Source organism: Camelus bactrianus, chromosome 8, assembly GCF_048773025.1.
Source record: "Camelus bactrianus isolate YW-2024 breed Bactrian camel chromosome 8, ASM4877302v1, whole genome shotgun sequence".
Taxonomy (NCBI): Eukaryota; Metazoa; Chordata; class Mammalia; order Artiodactyla; family Camelidae; genus Camelus; species Camelus bactrianus.
The window spans coordinates 17,867,923-17,883,990 of NC_133546.1; the positions used below are offsets into that span (position 1 = coordinate 17,867,923).

The following is a 16,068-nucleotide window of genomic DNA, read 5'->3' on the forward strand; positions in this document are numbered from 1 at the left end:
ATCCCTTTCTTTATCTTTCTTGATAAGATAAATTTCAGTAGGATTGCTATCTCTGCAGGATGCAGGCAGATTCCTTATATCACCTGGCCTGTCCATCCCTCTCTTCCCCCACCCCCACCCAGGAGCTAAACTTGTGGAGAACGGTCGATTATTTGTATGGGTAGAAATAGTAAAGCTTTGCCCAGTGATAAACATTTATTTAGCATAGTGCATGAGAAATTCTCATCATTAGAATCTTATGTAGCATTTGTCTGCATTTAAGAAAAGTTCTAAAAGTTCTAAAAGCATTTAGTCAAGACATACTGGAAAATCTGAGACCAGTAAAACTCGGTTTGACTGCAGGCTCAACCATTGACTAGCTATGGGAAAGCTGCTTAAACTTCACTCTTTATTCATCCGTCAAATTGAGACAATAACATTCATCCTGTAAGAAACAAATAGCATAGCAAAAACATTTTTCTAGGATGGTACTCGATGAATAGTAGTAATTATAAGGGAAAGCTAATATTTGGGGGGAGCTATGTAGACGTTTGGGGAGGAGATGGGGAAAAGTGCCTGTCCTACGTCAGCACTTTTAACTGGTTTCAAGGACTTCAGGTCACCTGTTTTCCCGACTGCTTTCTATTTTTCCCTAATCAGCAGCTCTTCCTCTGTGATCCTGACTGTTTATTCTTCCCAGAACCTATCACCCCCATGTCCACTGTCTCTTTGCATCCCACATGGATGACTGTTTCCTTTCTCTCTTTAGCCAACTGGGTTGATGGAATAGAAACGCCTGTTCATAAAATAAAATCTGTCTCAAGTTACCATGGGGAAGAGCTGCAGGCTTCCCAGTACGGCAGGGACTGGCAAAGGGTGGACAGTATATATTTTAGGCTGTGTGCGCCATATGGTCTCTGTTGCAGCTATTCAACTCTTTTGTTGTGGTGTGAAAGTAGATACAGACAATATGTAAACAAGTGAGAATGGCGGTGTTCCATGAGAACTTTATTTACAAAAACAGATGGTCATCTGGATTCAGCCCATGGACCATATTTTTCTGGGTCTCTAAGATGCAGAGATGAATCACACCATAGCAGAGTTTTAAGGGATATGGCAGTCATGTGGTCCGGCTTCCCCCAAAGTGCGATCCACAGAGAGCTGCCCCCCCTGCAACTGAAGGTTAACTGCTGATATGTTTTTGAAATGCCACACAGTGTGCCCCCTTCTTAGTGGCTCACCAGTACATTAGCAATCCTCAAGGCCCTGATTCTTCTCAAGGGTGTAATACAGCAGTAGGGATGGTGACTAGTGCCTTAAGAGTGCTTACTTGGTGCCCAGAACTATTCTAAATGCATTTATGTACATTATGTCATTTAATCTCACAACCCTATGAGGTATAAAGTACTGTTAATGCTATTTTATAGTTGATGAAACTGAGGCACTGAAAGGTTAACTCATCTGCCAAGGGTAGCATGATGAGTGGAGCCACAATTCAAATTTAGGCAGCCTGGGTCCAAGGTCTGTGCCCTCAGCCACCCTTCCACCTCTGTGCAGCGTCTGAGAAACAGTGTGAGCTGAGAAAGTGCTTCTTTAATTCAGTCCTCTCAGTCAGTTTACAAGTTGGAAAAGTGAGATCCGGAGAGATTCAGGTCACTTTGCAAAGGTCACAAGAATAATTAATAACTGAGACCAGTCTAAAAGTCCACTCAGTCACTACCTGGTACTTGAAACAATGCTTAAATTAATCCTTTATAAAGACAGACAATACTATTGAAAATGAGTAATCATCTCTAATTTCCCCTTGTTAATTCAGGTTTTTATAACCAGCTTCATTTCCATGGGGTAAATAAAACAATTCGATTTTTTTAAAAGGTAGAATTATTTTTACCTTAAAAAAATCTGATAGGCTGTCTCCTCTCTAGAGAAAGATGGCAAATATTTATCTCCAACTCAGACCTCCTCCCAGGCGCTAAATCATTGATTCTCAGTGTATATTAGAATCACTTGGGGGGCTTAGAAAAAATGATGCTGATCCCCACCCTGCTGCTTCAGAAATTCTGTTTTAATTGAGGATCCGATGTAAGTATTTCTAAAGCTACCCCCAAGGAGATTCTATTATGGGGCTAGGTTGTGAATCACATTTGTTACTGCCTGCTGAATTTGTCCACCTGCGTTAACAGCTAACATTTAAAATACTACATGGCATGAAATGGAACTTAAGACTACGGTCCATGGGTTATCATTAATAAAAGTGTGACCACTTTCCAAGCATGAGTGGAACTTTATTCTTGCAGATAAATTGTACTGGTGGCTATAATAGTCAATCAGTTTTATGTGAGTCGGACTTTTGGATTGACATGCATAGTTACAGAGCCAGACTGACTGAACAACTTAGGGGTTCTGATGGATGGCTACAAGTCTGTGGGGCTCAAAGAAAGGCTGGTATTTACTTCTTAATTGAAGTTTAGTTGGTGTACAATATTGCATTAGTTTCAGATGTACAGCATAGCGCCTCAGTTATTCTTCTTCTTATATTTCATTATAGGTTATTACCAGACATTGAATGTAATTCCTTGTACTATGTAGTAAATACTGGTTGCTTATCTGCTTTATGTGTAGTCGTTTTTTCTGTATCTGTATCTGTTAATCCTATACTCCTACTTTGTCCCCACCTCCTCATCTTTACTTTGATGTGGCTCTTTAATGCCTGAGATGTAAAGGAGAAGAAACATTATTTTGAAGAATTAGATTTTGCCACCATCTCTTACCTACTTACAGATATTACAGTCACTTACAATGGAAGAATTTAGGAAATAAATCATGTATAGTAAAATAATTTAGGATAGAAATGGAGCATCTCTGACAGGAAATGGGGTAGAATTTACCAGGGACTTGAGATGGTCTAATTGCTACTATTGAGCACTAAATTTAACTTTAATTTTTTGGGGGCAGTTAAGGCAAAAAAGGAAACATGTTGGGTAACATGGCTTTATATTCTGGTCAAAAACAGCTTTAAATATTTGTCTGTAGAGAGAATTGTTATTTTTAAACTAATTTCAACTAGTAATTTCACACATATATCCTTGGGATAATGCAGTTAAAATAATTTCATCACAGTTTTGCTAAAGTCATAGAAGTGCTGTTCGGTTGGTGATGGTTGTATACAGTTGAATGAACCAAATATTTTGAGTAATTAAAGACATTTCTAAGTTGTTCATTCACTCATTTATTTATTCAATGTAAAGTTCTGGAAATACGGTGATCAATAAGACGTCATTCTTGTTCTCAAGGAGCTCACAGTACAGAGGGGAAAATGCTCAGAAAAAAGCAACATTCAGAATGAGAGAGGTCAGAGTCTGAAACAAAGGTGTGTATGTGTTACAGGAACACAGAGGAGGAGGACCTAAGTGAGACTGTTGGGGATCAGGAAAGATTGAATAGGTTTAATCAGGTAGATGAGCAGGGACAATGTATTCTAGGAGGAAGAACAGCAGGGTAAGTGGCAGGGAAGGGAGAGTGCACGGTGCTTCGGGAGAGTTACAAATACCTCCCCTAAACTGGAGGGTAGGGTTCACATGGGGATGAAGCATGAGAGGCATATGTAGGCATCAGATTCCAAAGAGTCAGGTTAAAGACTTGAGACTTTATGTGAAAGCAATGAGCAGTCACATTAGCATTTTAGGCACTGGAGTCACATGATCAGATTTGTGTTTTAGAAAGATCATTTTAGCTCCAGTGTGGAAGGGAGATGGACTGGGAGGTCCCATAGGAGGCTATTAGTGTAATTCACTTACAACTGAAGAATTTGAGAAATAAATCATGTATAGTAAAATAATTTAGGATAGAATCCTTAAGGGTTGAGGATCTGAAGGAAAGCAATGATAATGGAGAGCAGGGGACAGGTTTCTGCAGCTGTTCAGGAGATTGACTTACGTGATTGGGTTAATGACTGTAGGGAGAGGAAGAGGAAAGAACCAAGAAAAGTTTCCTGGTTTAGGTGACTGGGCAGCTTATGGCACAGTTGATGGAGATCTAGAACAATCGGTAGAGAATCAGGTTTGTGGGTAGGGAGCAAAGATCAGAAGATGGTGAAGATGATTTCAGGTGATACTTATGGGACAATGCGTGGAGAGTTCCAATAGAGCATGGAGGTCTGAGCTGGAGGCAATAGATTTGGAATTCATCAGCCTGTAGATGGCAGTTATAGGTGGCAACGTATATTCGTGAGTTAACTTGAGTCTATAAATTGAAGAGAGACCAGAGTTTGGAACTCTTAGAAATACTCGCATCTACAGGGCTTGTAGAGGACACGAAGTTTATGAAGGGAACAGAAGCATAGTAAGAATAAACTAGGAGTATGCACAGCAATAGAAGTTGTCAGTAGGATATGTGCTACCACCTAGGGATGTAATTTGGGACAGAGATAGAACGTGCACATTAACTGGCCCAAATTACATCCCTAGGTGCTCATTCTTAGGAGGATGTACTGACTTGCATGACTTTCTTTTGGACATCTTGAAATATATTATATGTGCCCTGACTCCAGGCTGAATGAAAGAAGCAAAACTTCCCAGGGATTTTGTAGGTCCCAGTATTACAATATTTTTAGCTGTGAATCTCTCTTCTGTCCCTGCAGTCCTAACTACTTCCATCTCATCAGGGGGGAGGAGGTGTTTATTGTTTGTCTTTCTGGAACCATATCTAATTTCTGATACCCCTGACTGCAACACTGCTAACTGCATCAGAGTTTTCATTTACGTTCCTTGGTGTTCCAAACATTTCAAGTTTTGTGTGTACCTTCGCCAATTTTCAGCATCCACATGTAAAAAAACTCAAACCTTATTTTTTTAATACTACTTTTATTTTTGTTTATTTGTTGGTGGGAAGGTAATTAGGTTTATTAATTTACTTATATATTTTTTAGAGGAGGCACTGGGGATTGAACCCAGGACCTTGTCCATGCTAAGCATGCACTCTACCACTTGAGCTATATCCTTCCCACCTCAAACTTCAATTTTAAAATATAACACAAAAGGGAATTTTAGGTTCCTATCAAGAGGCCAATGAGCACTGTAAATAAGGAGAAAAGAGGAATGTTTTAGAACCAAAGAAGGTCATTATGCAAATATAACTTTGATTTCCTACAGATTCTTCACTGAGAAACCAAGAAAGAGGGCTAAAGAGATGTAAAATTTTTCTGTAATTAGTAGGATTTTTTTTTTAAAAAAGTGAGCCTCTATGCACCATTAACATTAGGCCTCTAGTGTTAGCATCAAAACTAGAGCGAAAATGCTTGTCTTTTTGTTTGCTCTCACAAAAAGACCTTATTTCATTTACTTCTCAGTGCATCTCAAAATTATGAATTGTATTGAACTATTGTGATGTATAATAATATAATAATAGTATTTAGATTAAATACCATTATTAGAGTAATCCTTGCTACTCAAAGTGTGTTCTAAGACTCAGCAGCATTGATATCACAGGAGAGCTTGTGCAAACGCAGAAACTCAGGCTCTAACCTAGATGTACTGAATCACTGTCTGCATCTTAACATGATCCGCAGGTGAATCAGCTACATATTGGTATTTAGTAAACATTGGTCTAGATGAATCATAACCGTACAAATATCCCAAATGATTAATTTTTGGTCAAGAAAATTACAATGAAAATAGCTATTGTGGCTCAAAGTACTTAATAGAATGCTTTTCACAACAGAACTTTTTTATATTTCAATAAATCAAATGATTAGTTAGCAATAAGGAAGAATTAACATAAGAAAAAAATCGTGATTTTTTTTTTCATTTTCCAGCTACCTTGCTTTCTAAATTCATTTTTGTTCTAGAGCTGAAATAAAGACCCACAGGTGCAAAGAATAAATTTTAAAATTATCTCTTTAGTGAATTATTAAATAAATCAATCAGTTTCATTGTGTGCCACCTTGTCTATAATGCATATTTCCTGGATATGAGTTAAATCTAATTGATGGGCAACATATCCTGTGTATAAAGGTTTTAGATCAATAAAAAAACTTACCTTTTCAACATTTGTACTATAGAAATAAAGATTTGAGTGGAAAACTGAAAGGAAGTTTGAATAGTTTGATAGTCTCAAGATTTAGGTGTATGGATGCCACTAGCATGGTGTCTAGTAAGTAAAGTGTTGGTTAATCTGAAACTTATAAAAATATACAGTAAAGAAACTTAGACAGATAAGCTTCATTGATCTGGTTAAGAAACTGTAGACTATATATCACATTAGTAAGCTTAGAGTCATTTTGGAATCTTCCCTTCCCCTCAATCCTTGCATCCAACTAATGTACAAGTTCTGTTGGTTCCACCACTAAAGTACATCTTGAGTTAATCTGCTTCTTTATCTGCACCACTAACTATATTCAGCCATCACTATTGAAAAGCTCCTTTGTCTTCTTCATAGTACCCAGAGTCACCTTTTAAAAACTGTAAAATTAGTCCATGTCACTCCTGTATTTAAAAATCCTTCACTCTTATTTCATTGCTTTTGTATTATTATACAAATGCCTTAGCACATCAATACACCTCCACATGGTCTGGTCAATCTATCTCAAGCCACACTTCTTATTCCCCTCACTCCATGTCTCTAGGTTTCTCTCAGTTCCTAAAGTACACCCTTCTCACCATAAAAAAGTCTTGCTCGTTTTTCTACATCATGTTTGTTTTAATGTCACCTTTTTGGGAAGGACCTTCCTGATTATCTTATCTGAATTCTAGCTCTTCGGTGGTTCTCTGTTTTAATTCCCTGTTTAAGTCCTCCATAGCACATTACAAATTAATTTTATAAATTTTATACATTTTGTATATTTATTTGCTTATTGCCTATCTTCCTCAAAGAAAAAAGACTCAAATAAAGACATATTTTGACTGTCTTGCTCACTATTGATTGTTGAGTACTTGGCAAAAAGCAGACATCATTACATTTTTATTGAATAGACAGAATGACTTTAAAATAAATACAAAAAATTCACATGTTTAATTTTTTTATTACTTCCTTGATCTTCTGTGATTCCTAATTTATTATGCAAGTGATTAATTTTGAACAAATCCTTTCAAGTTCATTATGTGAAAAAACATAAAACGTGACATTTTACTCTTTGAAGGAACTCAGCATTGGAAACAAAATTAACATATCAGGAGGATACTTTAACGGAACATTTTGTTGAAATTTGTATCAAGGTAACTAGTTGAGGCTGCTAGCCTAGTTATTTGTCCCAGTCTGTGGTACCTTGTGATTAACTTTAAGAAAGTGAAGTGTGCTAGTTGCCCTATTTACCACAATAATCTATCAGTATGGCTTATAAACCAAATTTCAGGACAACAAATGTGCAAAAATAAGAAGGCCAAATTGCCTGGGACAAAGAGTCTGAAGAAATTACGAATCTGAGAGACTGCTCCTATACAATTCAGGTGATTCTCCATTGAGGCCCATTCTCTCAAAGCCAAGCAAAGGGGCCCAAGACTCTATTTCTCAAAACCAGATACCTCAGGTCTTCAGAACTGAGTTATTAGATCAAGAAAAAAGACAAGTAGTCCATCCAGGGGCCTGAAGATCTCTTGCGCCATGTCGGAGGTGCACAGGTGTATAGACTGCAGTATATGAGTAAAGGAAAGAGGGTGAGGAATTTTGTGTATCAGAGAACAGTCTGGCACCCCAATCAAGTGTTAGTTGTATTTACAGGAATTCTGAACATCAGGATGAAAGGTGAAAGATATCTATTAAAATGCTAAATTGTAAGTGCAACTGATATATGGATATTTGAAGAGTCTGAATAATTGTATATATTTTGATAATTGTATATATTTTAAGTCTGAATTTTAGACCTTGTATCTGTTTCCTGGGGTTGCCATAACAAAGTGCCACAAACTGGGTGGCTTAAAGAGCAGATGTTTTATTTTCTCACAGCTCTGAAGTCTAAAGTATGAGGTCGATGTGTCTGTGGGACTGATTTGTTCTTAGAGCTGTGAGGGAAGGATCTGTTCTGGACCTCTTTCCTTGCCTTGGAGATCAACATCTTACTCCTTTTATCTGCACATCATTCTTCTCTCTGTATGTGTCTGTTCAAATTTCCAGTTCTTATAAGGACACCATTCGTATTTGATTAGAGCCCACCCCAATGGCTTCATTTTAACTTGATTACCTTTGTAGAGACCCTAACTCCAAATAAAGTCACACTCTAAGGTGCTGTGGGTTAGGACTTCAACATGGGAATTTTGGGGAAACACAGTTCAACCCATAGCAGACCTTCATAATTAAATTATATGACATTTTATAGTATAGAAAATGAGAGAACATATGTCAAAAATATTTGCTTCATTTGGCGATAAACTACATAGCACATCCAAAAAAATCTAAGAAACTGACAGCACTTATAGAAAGTCACATGTGTTCTATATACACTAGTCTTTGACCCACAAGCAAACTATAATAAAACTATTTTTTATTAAAGCAGATAATTAGCATTGCTCTCTAAGTTGGAGTTTGTCTTTGAGCAGTTATTCAGCCTTAACTGGAGTCTGTTACAAGCACCCTTTTGGCATAGAAGTTTGGCGTTAATAACTTAACACCTGACACCAGAGAACAAATTTTCAGCAGAAGGAACTATATGTGCTAATGAAGCTTGGAGCTTCCTGGAGGTTGATTTTAATGTTTCTCTTGCTTTCTCACTAATGAGATCTAAATTGCAGGACTGATAGACGTTTTTCTTCACCCATTATTTAAAAGCTAGATCACATTTTAATTTCACATTGAATTGCCCATAAAATATTAAATAAGGTAAATGCAGCACAATTACCCATCGTAGGAAATGTGCTAATCGTTCGGTTTTTTTTTTTCTTTTTTCCTGCTAAATTCTTAGCTGGATTTTGCGAAGAACCTCCCCCAAATCCATTTTCTCTGTCTTTGAATGGTGCTGAGTTTGAATGGGGAGAAGAGGGCGCTACGGTTCAAGGGCTGTTGTCTCTTGGTGTGATGACAACTAATCGCCTATGTCCATACGTTGATCCCACCATCCCTGTGGTTTCCCTAATTTTTCCCCTCTGTGGACAAAAATTGATGCTAATTTTCACCTTCAGGAAAAGGTCACTCTGCCATTTCTCATGGTCGTTAGTGATGGAACCTGCAATGTGGAGTCCATGCTAACTGTCTCGTTTCCTGAGATCTCTTGTCTTTTCCACACCAATACCCTGTGGTGTTTTCTGCAAAGAGCTTGCGTGCTCACTCTGCCTGATGTACTCATTATTGCCAGCGAGGCCTCCTTTGACTGACAGCTGAGGTGGAGCTAGTGGTTCCGATTCACATGCCTCGGTAGCTGTTGTACCACAGGCCCCGGCCTGACAGGTGAAGCGGACGGTGCAGTGTTGTGATGTGATTACCTGGAACTGCACATCCAGATTCATTCAAATGAATGAAATTGATTTTGATTTGCAGTCCAGGAAAGTAAGCTTTCAGAACGTCAGCCATCCATCTCTTCCCCCTGGTCTTTAACTGAGTTGTGATATTGTTAGGATAGATTTTATTTAAATTCAATCTTGTTGAATCATAGTGGCAACAGTCAAAACCCAAGTCCATAATTTTTTCTATGATAGTACATTCTTAATGGATATAACTATATTAAATGTGTGTCATGACTCAGAAGGAGAGTTCGTTTTGACATTTTAGAAGATAATATGCATTAAACACATGGACATGTGTTCTCATAAACACTCTCTCATAACAGTTCCCCAGGCCTCACTCTCTGTCTCGGAATCATCTGCAGTCTTGAAACTATTTTTGGAGACAGTCGAGGCTTAATTTTATATGTCTGTGTGTAGAGCTGAGCAAGTTCATGCTCTCATCTCTATATGTCTCCCTGCTACTAAAAGGTGTTGAGACCCACATACTAAACTTCTACATGTTTATTGGGTTCTGCTAGGCTAGTGGTTCTGGAATCTTGCTGCATAGTAATATATGAAATCCGGTTAATTTCTAAAAAATAAAATAAAAATCAATTCACAGAATCTTAGACCTCACTTAATTTTTTTCATTTTTTTGTTTATTGTGTGTGTGTATATATATATATACATATATGTATATATATATATTTTTTATCAAAGTATAGTCAGTTTACAATGCTGTGTCAACTTCTGGTGTACAGCATAATGCTTCAGTCATACCTGAACATACATATATTTGTTTTCATATTCTTTTTCACCATAAGATGTTGCTATACAGTAGGCCCTTATTGGTTATCTGTTTTATATATGTTAATCCCAAATCCCTAATTTATCCCTCCCCCACCCTTTCCCCTTTGGTAGCCATAAGTTTGTTTCCTATGTATGTGAGACTATTTTTTTTTTGTAAAACAAGTTCATTTGTATCATTTTTTTAAAGATTCCACACGTAAATGATATATCATATGATATTTGTCTTTCTCTGACTTAGTTCACTTAGTATGGTAATCTCTAGTAGATCTCACTTCAGAAACACTTTATGAGTATCTCTGGGGTAGGTCCTGGTGATAGAAGTTTTTATAAAAGCATCACATGTGGCTTGAATGCAAAGCCAGGTTTGGGAATTTCTGTTCTGGGTTGACTCTGTGAACGCCCATTTGGTACAGTAATTTCTCGTTGACCTTTCCAAATTGTCTGTAGTGGAGCCAGAAATCTCTGATGTAATTCATGATTGATAGTGAATTATTCATCAAGTAATTCTCTGGAAGTTTTACAATGCAATTTACAATGTAAGTGCAAGCTATACTCTTTATTCCAGTAATTGTATCTTTGAAGTTTGATATGTCTTGCATTAAAACTACCTTTACAGGAGATTTTTATGCCCTAGAAACATATTTCAACAAACTTCTTTTCATCTTTGAAAAGTCCTGATTTTTAAAATAGTTTAAAGTATCATCAACACCAAAAGAAGATTAAAACTAAGATGAGATGAGTAAAAATTGATTTTTAATGGTGTCAAATCATTCTCTCTTGAATGGACAAGTAGAAGTTTAATTACTGTTTAGAAAGGACATCATGCATCTTACTACCTCTTGTATATCATGTAACTAGAAATGGATCACTTGCTATTGGAGGCAACAAACTGAAATAGGATGCATATAAAGGGCACTTTAGCTGTCCAATTACGCAGGATCTATTGATCTGTGTGTTTCCAACAAGCCTAGTATTTTGCCTACATGTCCCATAGAATGGTTCAGTACAATTTACAACTTTAATTCTCTATCCTTCATTACAGTGCTTGTTTTCAGAATTTATCTTTAGTTATTCATCTCCTAGTTCCAGAACATCTCACTTAAACAAGTCAGGAATTATTTTATACTAATTTTGTAAATATGGACTCTGACTTCCAGCATTTCCAGGGGAAGGGTTAGTTATGTTGCTGAAAAGTTGGAAAATATTTGATATAAATACTGGTGTTTATATGTGTGTGAAAACGTATGGGAAATGTTTAAAGGCTTATTCTCGTTAGAAATTTGATGTGGAAAATATATATGTTAAGGTACTAACTTTGGGGCTGTTTATCTTTGATTTGTTCTGAGTTTCCTGAGGTTCCTGATTAGTTTAAATACATTTGCCGACCAAGGCTGAACGAGATAAAATAACACCTTTTAAAGCAACACAATGTGATCTGTATATTGAGTCTGGTTTGGGATTCTGATTTCTTATTTTGTAGGCTCCCACATCCTGATTTACCCTTTGTATGTCTCTATGAACTATTCTTTGGCATTTATGCAAATCTTGCATGCTAGTCACTTTATTTTATTTTTTTAATTCAAAATTCATTTTATTTTATTGAGATATAATTGACATGCCCTATTATGTAAGTTTAGTGTACAATGTGTTGATTTGATATATTTCCATATTGCAATATGATTACAACACTGTCGCAGTAGCTAACACATCTATCACATCACATACTTATCATTTCTTTTTGTTAGCCACTTTATTTTGGCATTTATTTACTAGCTAAATACTAAGTTCTACCCACTCAAAGAGTACAATATTCAAGAAAATTCTGGGTAACATTTGAAATCTAGCTTGCTTGCCATGAATATTCATTTTAATCTGTTACCAGACCACTTCAAGATTTTGCCAGTAAAAGTACACTGTCGTTCAAAAGGTCATATTTCTTAGTTATGTAACTGAGGTGTCCAGTCCCCCAAAGCACAGGTATGGCTGCCCAGCCCTGTAGTTATCCGCTGGGCGTCCAGCAGGTTCCTGCAGGAGGGGTCTTTCAGATAATGGAAGGAGGGATGGAACATCAGGATTGGTGAAGGCTCCTACTCTCACTAAACAGCCAGAGGGAAGGGACAACGGCCCAGGTGAGTGAAGATTCCACTCCTGCAGAGACTGGACACTCAGCGAACAATGTCCTCACGAAGCGTAGTTCTCCGGCACTCTAAACGCCCCTGCCGATGGTCTTCCTCTCAGTCCGCGGGCCCAGTGGGGTATCTGAGAATTCTTTGGGGTCAGAAATAAGGTAAAGAGAACTTTGGATCCTGTGTCCGTCTTCAGAGCATCATTAAGTCTTTCCTGGGTTTCTAACTTTTCTCTGTAAACTTTATCCTTTTATTATTTCCATAATAATCCTCAATAATCCACAAGGAAATTCCTAGTAACCCATTAGACTTAGAAACAAAGCAGCAATTAAAATTTGGTTTATCCTTTCCCTGAGGGTGAGTAGGATTCAAGCTTTAGAAAGATGATGCTTGATCTGGTAAGATATTTTTACTGAGGATGGATAATGCCCACATTTGAGGATTCATCCATTGGCTTCTTATGTTAACACCCACAATGACAACAGCAACAGCTCGAAGGAAAAGACAAGCTGAATTTCATGTTTAAAAAATTGGGTGAATAGTCTATATTCTGCAGCATTCAAATGGAGGACACAAAGGACAATGGAAAAGTATTTGAATGGTCATTTCAATATAAAATAAATTACTTTTATTATTAAAATAAATTATTTTAATAAGTAAAATATAAAAACTGGACATAAACTCCACTTGCATTTATTGTACATCTGCTAGTGTCAGTTTTATACAAATACCTTATTTAATTGTATTTACTTCTCACAAAATTCCTGTGAGTTAGTAATTTTTAGGACCATTTTAAAAAAAAATGGAAGTACAGCCAGTTACAATGTGTCAGTCTCTGGTGTACAGCACAATGTCCCAGTCATGCATGTATGTACATATATTTGTTTTCATATCTTTTTCCATTAAAGACAGGACCGTTTTAAAGATGAACACACCAAAGGCTCAGGGATGATAAATACGTTGGCCTAAGGTCAGAAACTTATGATCAAGTTCTTTTAAAAATACTGTGCTGAAGTTGTATTTGAGCTCAGTTTTTCTAGCTTGTGTTCAGTGCCCTTTTCCCATGACACCACACTACACATGTTGCCCTGCTGTTCAGCTGTGCAGCATTAGGCTTTTGCTTCACTCCCTAGGTCTCTCTGTGTATGCATGTATACATACCTGTTCTACAGTGTAACCTGGAAGCATATTGTTATCAGACTGTTGCAGCTGATGAGCCACAAACTCCGTGTCAGTTATGTTGGTCTTACTCCAGCTCCATATTCCTTTTCGTTCTACAAAAAGTAAAGAGTTCTCTTCCACATTTATTTCCCTAAATGAAAGCTTCCTAACTTAGACACTATTGACATTTTGGAGTAGAGAATTCTTTGCTGCGGGGAGCTGTTCTGTGCGTCTCTGATCTCAGTCTACCAGATGCCAGTAGCAGCACCCAGCTTGACAGTCACTTGACAATCAAAAATGTCTCTGTAATCATTGTCCAATATCCTCTGGGAAGCAAAGCTGTTCCCAATTGAGAATGACTGCTCTAAACTCAAAATGAAAGTCACTAAATAAAAGTATAGTCCCTCTGCTCTGTTTCTTTCCTCCATATTAGAGACTTTAGAGCCATTGTTTTATTTAGGCTTTGTATTGGTCAGAATAAGTTAAGTTATGCTGTGGTGACAAACAATGCCAAAACTGGCTTTACACAACAAGCCATTAGCTCTCCAGGCAGCTGTCCTCCCTGAGGTAGCCTGACATTCCAGGCAGCTTCAGCTTCCAGCAGCCCAGCATCCTCATGTGCCTTCATGATCATTGCAGCCAGGAAAGAAAGAATGGACAATCATGCATAGGGTTTGAAGTATGTACCTCTGGAAGTGACATGTGTCACTTCAGCTCACATTTTATTGACACAGCCATATCTAACTTGGAGGTGGAGAGGGAGTTTAGTCCTCCATGCTTGAAAGGGGGTACCTGAGAACCCTGGGGAGCATCAGTGATGTCTGCCACAGTCATCTCATAACTATTGTCTGAATGCCCTGTAATGGACCTAGTAAGGTTCTAGGTGACATGATTCAACTGTAAAGTTTGAAACAGAGTATTTGCCCATTAGTTCTGGAGAGAATGTACACGTGTGAAATAATCAGTGAACAAGACAATATAACCATCTGCAACAGATTATAATAACATGCATTTAATTTATATATTAATTTAGAAAATATTTACATTTTAAAGATATTTACATATTTTTGATTTTAAATCTTCCAACTAAAGAGCGTGGTTATGTCTTTTGGGTTCTGGGACCCAATTCCAATGTGTGTGTGGGAAGGCGTTTCCTCAGCTATCCAAGTGATTCTCTGTGGACCAGTTTGGTGTCCTATAGTTCAACTCAGTTCTGACCCCATCTACCTGCAGATGTATCAGATTCCACACATTAAGGGTTCAGTCCCACAAGACCCACCTCCCTAACCTGCCTTCAAACACCAGTCATGAGCCCAGGTTGTTCCCTGTTTCTGACTGGCTACAGATTGGGTGTTTCCCAGACTCCCTCCTTAGATTTGAGTTTGATTATTTTGCTACAGCAGCTCACAGAACTCAAGGAAACATTTACTTATGTTGACTGAAAAAAAAAAAAAAAGCACAACGTGAGAACTATGGGTTAAGTTTTATTAGGTGCTTACTGAGGACTACAGCCCAGGAGACAGCCCATCAGGAACTGCTGAGGTGGTGGGGGAGGCTATTAATATATATATGATGTTGGTGAAGCAGGTATGTGCACCCAAGTGCATTTCTTGGTAGAAGGGTGCTGCTAGTTGCAAGGAGCAGATCTCTCCATTACTGATTTTAGTGCTTTTCTAGGAATGAGCAGATGTAAGAAACTGAGTTCATAAAATTTTCTCCTGAAAATATCTAACTATCTAAAATAGCCTGTTCTCTCAGTTTTCCCCAAAGCACAGAATGCCTGGTCCTGATCTCCACCCTGAACTCCTTTCAGTGTGTGTAGAGAAGGCCAGTGACTGCAGTGCTAGTGACTTCATTCTTGTAGAGCCAGATGGTGAATTACAACATTCTTTAATTTGCACTGAGTGGATCACCAGTTCAATATAAAAGGATATAACTCAGGAACAGTCGGATATAAGAGATGCCAAGGGAAGGCATGGGGGAAAGGGCAGAGCTTCCATGCCCTCTCCAGGCACCACCAAGTGTTCCCCAGCCTGGAGGCTTTCCAAACCCTGTCCTTTTGGTTTTTTATGGAGGCTTCATTACATAGGCACGATTGATGAAATCATTGTCTAAAGGTGACTGCTTCAACCTCCAGCTCCTCTCCCCTTCCAGGAGGTCAGGGGGTGGGAATGGAAGTTCCAAGCCTCTAATCACGAGGTTGGTACCCCTGGCAACCAGCCCCCATCCTTTGGTGCATTCCAATAGTCACTTCATGAACAAAAGACTCCTCTATGGCTCTCATCACTTAGGAAATTTCAATGGTTTTAGGAGCTCTGTGCCAGGAATGGAGATGAAGAACAGATATATGTTTCTTATTATAAATCACATATCACAGTATTTATTTGTTGTTGTTATTTTCTTAACATCCTCCAGTGAAATTTTATAGTTCTGTCTGGTTTAAGATATTCCGAGATGTTTTGTAATTTTGTTATTATTTTTGAATGAGATTTTCCTTCCTCCCCACACTCTGTTTTTCCCTGGCTCTTGGCAGTGTAGAGAAAAGCTGTTTGGTTTTTATGTATTTTCCTTTATCCAGATATCTT

At 37.8% G+C, this 16,068-nt stretch overlaps 1 protein-coding gene across 3 annotated transcripts in view; it reads left to right on the top strand.

Moving 5' to 3' along the window:
- EPM2A (EPM2A glucan phosphatase, laforin) overlaps positions 1-16,068 on the top strand; it is an 80,093-nt gene that overhangs the window by 53,389 nt on the left and 10,636 nt on the right. The window lies entirely within an intron of this gene.